Here is an 8,855-nt window from a genome sequence, read left to right as displayed (position 1 = left end):
ATAAAGTGATACGTAGATCTGCGGCTGGTTCTGTTAGCAGAAAGCTGAGCCAGTGTCTGATCTGCGGGAGAGTGAATGGCTCGACTGCCTGGCCTGCTGGAAGACTCGAGAGAATTACTGAAGAAGGGTCTAAGCATAACACATTTTCAATCCAGAGTTCCTGACACCCCTGGATTCACTGCCTGCTCTCCCCACCCCCACTGACCTAGTATATTGACATTCCACGTTTTGTTCATTATAGTTTATACCATGATGACTAAATATTTTGTGCTAAACCAAGTAGGATCCTGTGATGTACAATTTTTCACTTCTCCCAAAGATAAAGTTGCCTCGCGCGTGCCCTGTATCACTCAGTCTTCCTCCACCCCCAGCAAGCCTGTGTGGTGGTGGGCTGGTTAGTGCCTGGCCTCCCCAGCCCTCCGCCCCTGCTGCAGGCCGCCCCGGCTCCTCCAGGTGCTCTGCACAGCTCTCTCCCTGAGGCTCCTGGCTTCCTGGGTCTGCATCTTCCAGCTGCTTCTACTGGTGCAATACCTTCCCTAGTAGTTCCTTGAAAAGAGGTTATTTAAGATTTTCAAGATTTTAGCCTGTCCAAAAAATGCCTTTTTCTACCCTCACCTTCGGTTGACGGTTTAGCCAGACCATGGATTCTCTGTTCAGTAATTCTCATTCAGCATGTTGGCGACACCAAACTGTCATTGTCCACTCCCAGGGCGGCCACTGAGAGGATCCACGGCCTTCTGGTTCTTGTTTTATGTGACGTGAGCTAGCTTTTTTTTTTTAAATCTTAGGAAGACTTTAATAACCTCTTTTTAGTCCTAATTCCTCAAATTGAACAATGATCTGCCTTGGTGCCCTGTGATAATGGGTGGTGGCCCCTTTCCGTCTGAGACACGTGTTTTTTGGTCCTGGCAAGTGTGCCGTGTTACATCTTTGGGATCATAACGATGATGGCTGGGGCTCCATTGGACATTTCCAGTTTCCAAAGTGCCTTCCTATGCCTGATCTGATCATGTCTCACTACAGCCCTACAGTAAGTCCCCACTTAACGTCGTCAATAGGTTCTTGGAAACTGCAACTTTCAGTGAAAAGACATAACAAAACCAACTTTACCATAGGCCAGTGGTTTTCAACCTCTGTGCTGGAAGAATTTTTAAAACATGCAATACCTGGCTATTTAGTCAGGGGCACTGACCTCTTTTCCCTGAGACTGTCAAATTAAAAAAATGACAACAGCCAACACAACAATAGCCACCTGGTATGACTGAATCAAAATTACACCTATTTTTTTAGTCAGATCAGCAAAATATATAATTTTTGATGTGCCACAGAACTTTAGTAATTAGGTTATGTGCCACGAGATGAAAAGGTTGAAAATTGCTGCCATAGGCTAATGGATATAAACAAGAGTTAAGCTTATGGCATATTTCTGGTCACAAAAACATCACCAAACTTCTAATAAGGACCCAAAACACTTCTAATATTAAAAATAGAAGTAAATGTGAACTAGACATACATGTAAGGAAGATGAGTGGAAACAAGTCAGACCATTCTCTGCTTGCCCACTTATTCCAGTTCAGGGGCCGGTGGCCGGAGCCTCTGCCCGCAGCTCACGGCGCAGGGTGGGCCCCCACTCCGGACAGGATGCCCTTGTGTTACAGGGCACACACACCCCTCACTCACTCAGATGGCGACAATGTAGACACCCCGATTTAGCTCACGTGCGCATCTTTGGGGGCTGGGAGGAAACGGGAGTCCCTGGAGAAAACCCGCACAGACAAGGGGAGAATCCGCTCACTCCACACGGCAGTGCCTGGGGCTGGGAACCAAGATTTTCAGTGTTATAACCAAATAACACTGAACGGAAGGACATTATTCGAGGACCTGCTCGAATAATGTACCCATTTTATAAACCAAAGGACTGAGGCCCATCGAGGTTACGTGAAGGGCCCAGCTTCCCACGGGCAGAGAAAGGGGAAGCATTCCACGTGGGGTTTCTGGCTAGACTAGAAATACTTTTTCTAATCTAGCTCCTTCTGTTTCTATTTTTTTAATTACTGAGTTTAAAAGCAGGAAAAGTAATAATGAAAGCTCTTGAATAAATAAAGAAGTCAAAAACAGTAAAACAAATGAAAAAGCCTCACTGTGGTTATTTCAGTAACGTTTTCAGCTGGGGCGTGAAGCGTGGAGTGTATTGAAAGTGGCCTTCACCCTCGTTTCCAGGCTGGCTGTGCTCCCTCGATGCGCGAGTCCCGCCTGGGAATTTCCCTGCCAGTTGTATAAAAGCACAGCTCACACAATTAGTTACAGGCTGTCTCACCCAGGTTTGTGCAAGTGCACACTGTCACGTTCACAATGACGAAATTGCCTAAGGACGCATGTCTCAGGACGTACCCCATCATTAAGCTATTACATGGCTGTATGACCCATTTTATGACTAATGACAATGTTATTAATAATAATGGCAATATTAATAATGTGAGGAGCTGGCTGACGTCCAACTCACCTAGTTATCCAGAAGCAGCTCACAGAACTCCATGACGGCCAATTTCTGTCACTTCATGGACTTGAACATGCCACCGATGCTGGTCACACTTTTTTGGTGGCTGCGTCCCCAGTGGCATGGGGCAAGGGGAAAATGCTGCAGGGAGAAGAGAAAGGGTTTGGCCCTCAGCCTGGCATCTGTGTAATGGCCACCAGAGGCCGCCACAAGACAGCAAATGCCCACACTTGTTCAGCCACAGAACCAAATTCCTCTACTATTGACTCATCCAGCCAATGGCTCCACAAATATTTACTGAACACCCACTGTGTGCAGCGAGGCCTCTGCCCTCAGTAGACACAAATATAATAAATTATGTACTGTGATACATGCTATAAGAGAATAGAGCAGCAGGGAGAGGGAACATCAGGGTGAACATCATGAATGAGGAGTCTGGGAAGAGGGGGAAAGGAAGAGGGAGGGAAGAGTTGTGCAAAGGCCCTGGGGCAGGGAAGGGCTGGGAGAGTTGCAGTATACCCACTGAGGGTGGTGAGGTTTCGTCTTTAACATCAACTTGGAATTGGAGCTAGTTAACACCGGAGAATGCTAGGGTGAGTTCATGACTCCGTCTACCAGGTTCAGAGGAGGTGCTGAGGGGTTAAAATGCACACACACACTAAGGGTCACTGACCGGGTGGGGCAGAGACTCCTCTGAAGTAGATTTATTCTTAAAGAAAGGGCTAGCCATCTCCCCCAAAGACCAAAGACTGGTGACTTCAAAGGCATTTCCTTCTTGGGTGGGTTGTTAGGGTCCTCAGTTGAAACACTGAGGCCAGTGGGAGAAGGGGTGACATCCGCTATGGAAAGCCACCCTGGCGAGTATAGGGTAGAGGTACCCTACACAGGAGGAGTCCGTGCATGGCTTTTCCCTGGCCTCAGCCTGGGTGAGACCCAGCCATCTGGGCACTGGGGGACAGCTGCTTACTGGGTGGCCTTGAAGGCTGTCTGGCAAGGGGATCTGCTCAGAAAGCTTGGTGACCAGGCGGCCTCCGTGAAGGCTGCTCTGCAGGCAGTTTGGCTCTCAGTCTGAGTGGCCACGAGATACGGCTGAAAGAGCCAGACTGACGTGGCTACAATACCCCTGCTGTGTGAGCTGGGTCAAGGGTCTTCACCTTCTGTGTCTCAGTTTGCTCATCTGTAAAATGACACAATAACAACTGCCTCATGCAGCCATTGGAAGGATTCGAAAGAAAGAACGGTAAAGGACCGACCGGGAGGTCTGGCACATGTTAGGCACTCAAGAAACGGCAGTGACTATTATGATCTGGTCTGGCGAAGAGCTTTGCAGCCAAGGCAAGACCTCGAGCCAGACCCGACGTGCAGTGGGCAGTCGGATTCCTCATCCATCTTGTTTGCTCTGTTCTTGGTTTTTCTGGATTAACACGGTGTTCTCAGTTAAGATGGTCTTGCAGGATTTTTTAAAAAACCAAATAAAAACTTAACCAACTAAACAAAACCAAGTCCATTTATAACAAAGTCCCACCAAGGCAAACATTTGCAGTCCCCCCAGAAAGCGTTTATCCATGGAGAGGGGCCCGTGGGATTTTAAAAGGCTGCAGCTCGTGTCTTTGAAAACCACCAGCGTCCTCGTGTTTGCCTGGGCCTTTCTCTCCACCGGGAGGTACTTTTCCATCTGTCCTCCTGTCCCCCAGCAAAGCCCAAGGGGGTGGGGGCGGCTGTCCAGGCACTTGGACCGAGGGTGGACACTTTGTCCCTGGTCACCTTGGGCAGAGGCTGCAAGCTGGTGGCCATGACCTGGCCCCGGCCCCCATGACATTGGTAGAACACCTACAGTCAGTCCCTCGCTGCTATAAATCATTTCACCTAGAAATGCAGATTCACGGCCTCCGAAGGCCCAATTCTTACCCAGCCAAACTTTCTTGTTATTTTTTAAAAAAAAATAATTTATTGAGGCAAAACTCACATAACATAAAACTCACCATTTAAACAATTCAGGGGCACTTAGTGCATTCACAGTGCTGTGTGACTGCCTCCGTCTAGTTCCAAAGCGTGTCCATCACCCCCAGAAACCCTGGCCCCGTTCAGCCCCTCCCCAGCCCCTGGCCCCCACTCGTCTACTTTCTGTCTCTGGGGATCTGCCTGTTCTGGGCATTTCGTACAGATGGAATCAGACAACATGTGACTGGCTTCTCGCACTTAGCATGTCTCCGAGGTCCATCTAGATGGTGGCGCATCGGAACCCTGTTCCTTTTCACGGCTGAACAGCGTCCCATCGCTTTTGTGTATGTATTTTGTGCGTGGATCTACCACGTCATCACACAGCAGCCCCACGGCAGGGTGGCCTTGTTTGCCCCCTCCGGGCCTTGTCCCCTCCCCCACCGGGCCTCCTGGCTCTCCGCAACCCCGAGGGCTGCTCAGAGGAGCAGCAACGTGGTTTCTTCCCAGGAGCACAGTCTCAGGTGGGCAGCTGCCCAGTGATTTGCTGGCCAGGCCCTGCCCTGGGCTCACCCACACACGTATATTCACCCACAGATACGAACACTCACACGCGTGTCTGCAGCGTAACAGCCGCCTAGCGCTGCTTGGCGCTTTGTGATTTCACTCACCCATTTATCTTAGGGATCACGCCACCTCAACACAGAGAGCGCTCCATCTTTTTCTTTGCCCTGCTGTATACTATTCCACCACCTAGCTGTGCCATACCTCATGGGGTGAGGCCCCCAGTCCCCTCAGGTGTGGGCTGGCCCTGCCAGCACCCCCACACCCAGCCTGGCCAAGCCCTGGGCCTGTGCTGGCCTGGAAAGCGAGGCGAAAGATGCCCTCTCTGTTTTCCTGGCTTCAGATCTCCCAGGACCAACATGCTATGTGCCTGTGTTTTTCCAACACCTGACACAGCATTTGTACATTGGAGACGTGGTGCAGATGCTTGTGAATCAAATGAGTGAAAAAATGAACAGCTACTTTTTACTCATTGTTTAAGGCCTGGCTCAACACGCCTCCTCCAGGGAGCCTTCCCTGGTCACCCCAGGTGGGGTTAGGTCCCTTCTCTGAGTCCACAGGCCTTGTACTCTCATCACTAAGCCCACCGGGTGCGACTGACAGGCTCTGTGTCGGCAGCCACCGCACCGGCCTCTATTCCTCCTGGTATCTCCAGGAGCTGGCAAAACACTTAGCACAGAGCAGTGAATGGATAGCCAATGAGTGCCTGGCACAGCGAGGGGGAAAACAGACGGCCAGGGTCATCATGGTTACCATCAACACCACGCTAAAGCACGCCTGATGGTTTCAGGTTCCACTGAGCCCTGCGAGGAGGGGAGGCAGAGGGAATCACACCCATTTTATAGACGAGGAAACTGAGGCCCCGAGAGATTCAGCACCTTACCTGAGAACACACGGTTCCTAAGTGGGGGAACTGGCTGCCCCCACCTCTCCAGCTCTTCCCCATCCCCAACCCTGCTCCCACCCTCCCGTCAGGGCTGGAGGCAGGCGCCCAAGAGCAGGGTGTGCTCCGGATCTTAGGGAGTCGGGTGAGGCTCAGCGGGAAGGAGGGGGAAGGAGAAAGAGAGAACCCTCTGGGGGCCTTCCACCCGGACACACTGTGTGAGCACCACGGCCGGGGACCAACCAAGGCCCTTTGACAATGGGAGGAACCAGGCTGGAGAAAGAGCCACCCGCTGAACAAGCGCGCACACCAGGCCCCCCCAAAGCAGGGGACTAGCCCCCACCTCCCACTCCTGCCCCGCCCAAGGCTGGGGCCGCAGCATTCAGGGTATAATTGACCCTCCGTCACCTCTGCTGGGGTAGAAAAGAGCATGTTCACGAAGGGCTTCAGCGAAAACAGGAGAAGCCGATGGAAGGCGAGGGGAGCTGGTGGCTAGTTAGGCAGTGACCCCCACATGCGCGTGTATTTGTGTGACGCCCCCCAATTAAAGCATCGTTTGTCTCTGTGGGCTTCCCCCTCCCTGCCTTCCAGAGCTCTGTTTTCTCCAGACTGTTTCCACATCTTGGGCAGAGTTGGGGGACAGGCAGGTGGAAACAGCACCTGCAGAGGCAGGAGGGCACCAGGGAAGCCCCCCTCGCTGTGAGTTGTGAGCATCTAGATGCTGGATGAGGCCATGAGAGAAAGAGCGAAACTGGAGAGAGGAGGCTCATTTTCCTGACAAGAGTAAAGTTGAGATGAGAGGAGGGGGCAAGAGGGAAAATGAAATGAGAGCTGGATGTTGGGGGGATGTTGGGGTGAATGCAGGAGGGACCTGGAGTCACGGTGGGACCTCAGAGCAGCCAGGAGGACGGAAGCAGGAGTTTGAGAAGCACAATTGTGGATCAAGGGGTGGATCCCTTTCAATGTTTTAGAGAAATGCGAGTAAAAGTCCAAATTCCTTCCTCTGCCTTTCTGGTGGCTGGACCACACTTCACGATGCCTCTTGCCTGGGCTGTGGGAATCCTGGCTCCCACCAGGGTCCGTGGGCAAAGCCCATCTCACAGAGATAGCAGAGAGAGCTTCATCTTCATTACAACTCAGAGCGGTGGGGGCTGTGGCTCCCCCATATCGAAGCTGAGGAAACTGAGGCACAAAGAGGTCCTGTGAGTTGCCAAGGTCCCCGAGCTAGAACGGGGCCAAGCCAGGACAAACCCGTGTTTTCCTGACTGCAAACCCCAACCTCTTCACTCCATCCAGCTCTGCCCCTGGGGAAGGATCCTGTGACACTGAATCGTCTCTTTTTCAGAGTTTAACATTTGGGGCCAAATCCGAGTGAGGCCCGCTGTTTCCTCAGTTCGGCCTGACCTCAGGGCACCGCTGCCTGGCCATTGGCAAGTCCTCTGTTGGCTGTGAATGGCGAGTGGCCAGGCTGCTCTGGGCACGATTCAATGGAAACTCAGATAACTCAATAAAAACTCTTATTTACCTTTATGGTCAAAACACACAGGACAGTTTACAGATGTCATACATGAGAATGCCTACTGCTGGCATCAATGGGGGGGTGGGCACCACCAGTCTGAGTTGGTGAGAGTTTAAATCTATACAACTTCCTGCAGAGCAATTTGGCACCATGAATCACGTCTTAAAAAAAGCAAAGGCTTTGACTCAGCAACTCCACCTCCAGGAACACAGACCAAGGAAATCATCCTGCACAACACAATTGTTTTCATTTGCACATCAACTGACCGAAGCTCCCATATGGCCAACAGAGCTCACATCTGATTGGTTAACTAGAGCAACTGTTACCCCCTAATCTGATTTCACGTCCCCCAAAACGGAAGAGCATTTTTTCAAAATAGCATCTAATTATGCATACAAATTTCTATTTATTTCACAGTGAGGCTTCCAACTCCAAAGCCACAGAATTTTTTAATCTGGAGGGGGCCTTAGGGCTTTTCTGGCCAACATTTCCCAAAGTGTATCCCATAGGCGGTTACAGGGTAGGTGCACGCAGATGCTCTCATGCTCTTCCCTACAGGACTTCTCAGAGCCTTTGCTATGTGACAGGCATCGCAAGTTTCCACAGGCAGATAGAGGAGGCAGTGTTTCTGCACTGTGTTGGGCCCCTGTATTTATGTCCTGGGACTGCTGTAACAAATTACTGCAAACTGGGTGGCGTAAAACGGGAGACATTTATTTTCTCACGTTCGGGAGGCCAGAAGTCCAAAATCAAGGTGTGAGCTGGGCCACGCTCCATCTGAAGGCTGTAGGGGAGGACCCTCCCTGCCTCTGCCAGGGCCCGGTGGCCCCAGGTGTTCCTTGGCTCTGGCTGCCTCACTCCAACCTCTGCCTCCGTCATCACACGTTTGTTGTTCCTTCATGTCTGTGTGTTTTGCTGTGTCCAAATATCCCTCTTCTTATAAGTCTTTGGATTAGAGCCCACCCTACTCGAGTATGACCTCATTTACCTTGATTACATCTGCAAAGCCCTTATTTCCAAAGAAGGTCACACAAGCTATAGATGGAAGTAAGTTTGGGGGGGACGCTTTGCCCCAGTACAGATGGAAAGACCTCAGAGGCTTCTGAGCAGGGAAGGCACAGGAGCCAACGGATGTCACTGTCCAGGCGTCCTTCCGCCTGCTGCGCTGGGACAGACCGTAGGGGTGAGGGGGAGCTCACAGGGACAGCAGTGGGGCTGCCACTGACCGTCCGGACGAGAGGTGACAGGGGCTCGGACCAGGTAGAGCCCATTGGGGTAGAAGTGGCTGCACTCGGGCTGCATTTTGAAGGTGGAGTAACAGACAACTTAGGGTTTGGACGTGAGATTTGAGAAAACAAGGCATCGAGGATGACCTCTGGGTGTTTATCCTGAGAAACCGAACAGCAGAGAGGCCGTCAGTGGGGAGAGCCCGCCAGTTACCAGACAGGCTTTCA

This window comes from Miniopterus schreibersii (genome assembly GCF_964146895.1).
Source record: "Miniopterus schreibersii genome assembly, chromosome: 18".
NCBI classification, from domain to species: domain Eukaryota; kingdom Metazoa; phylum Chordata; class Mammalia; order Chiroptera; family Miniopteridae; genus Miniopterus; species Miniopterus schreibersii.
This window is presented reverse-complemented; position numbering follows the sequence as displayed.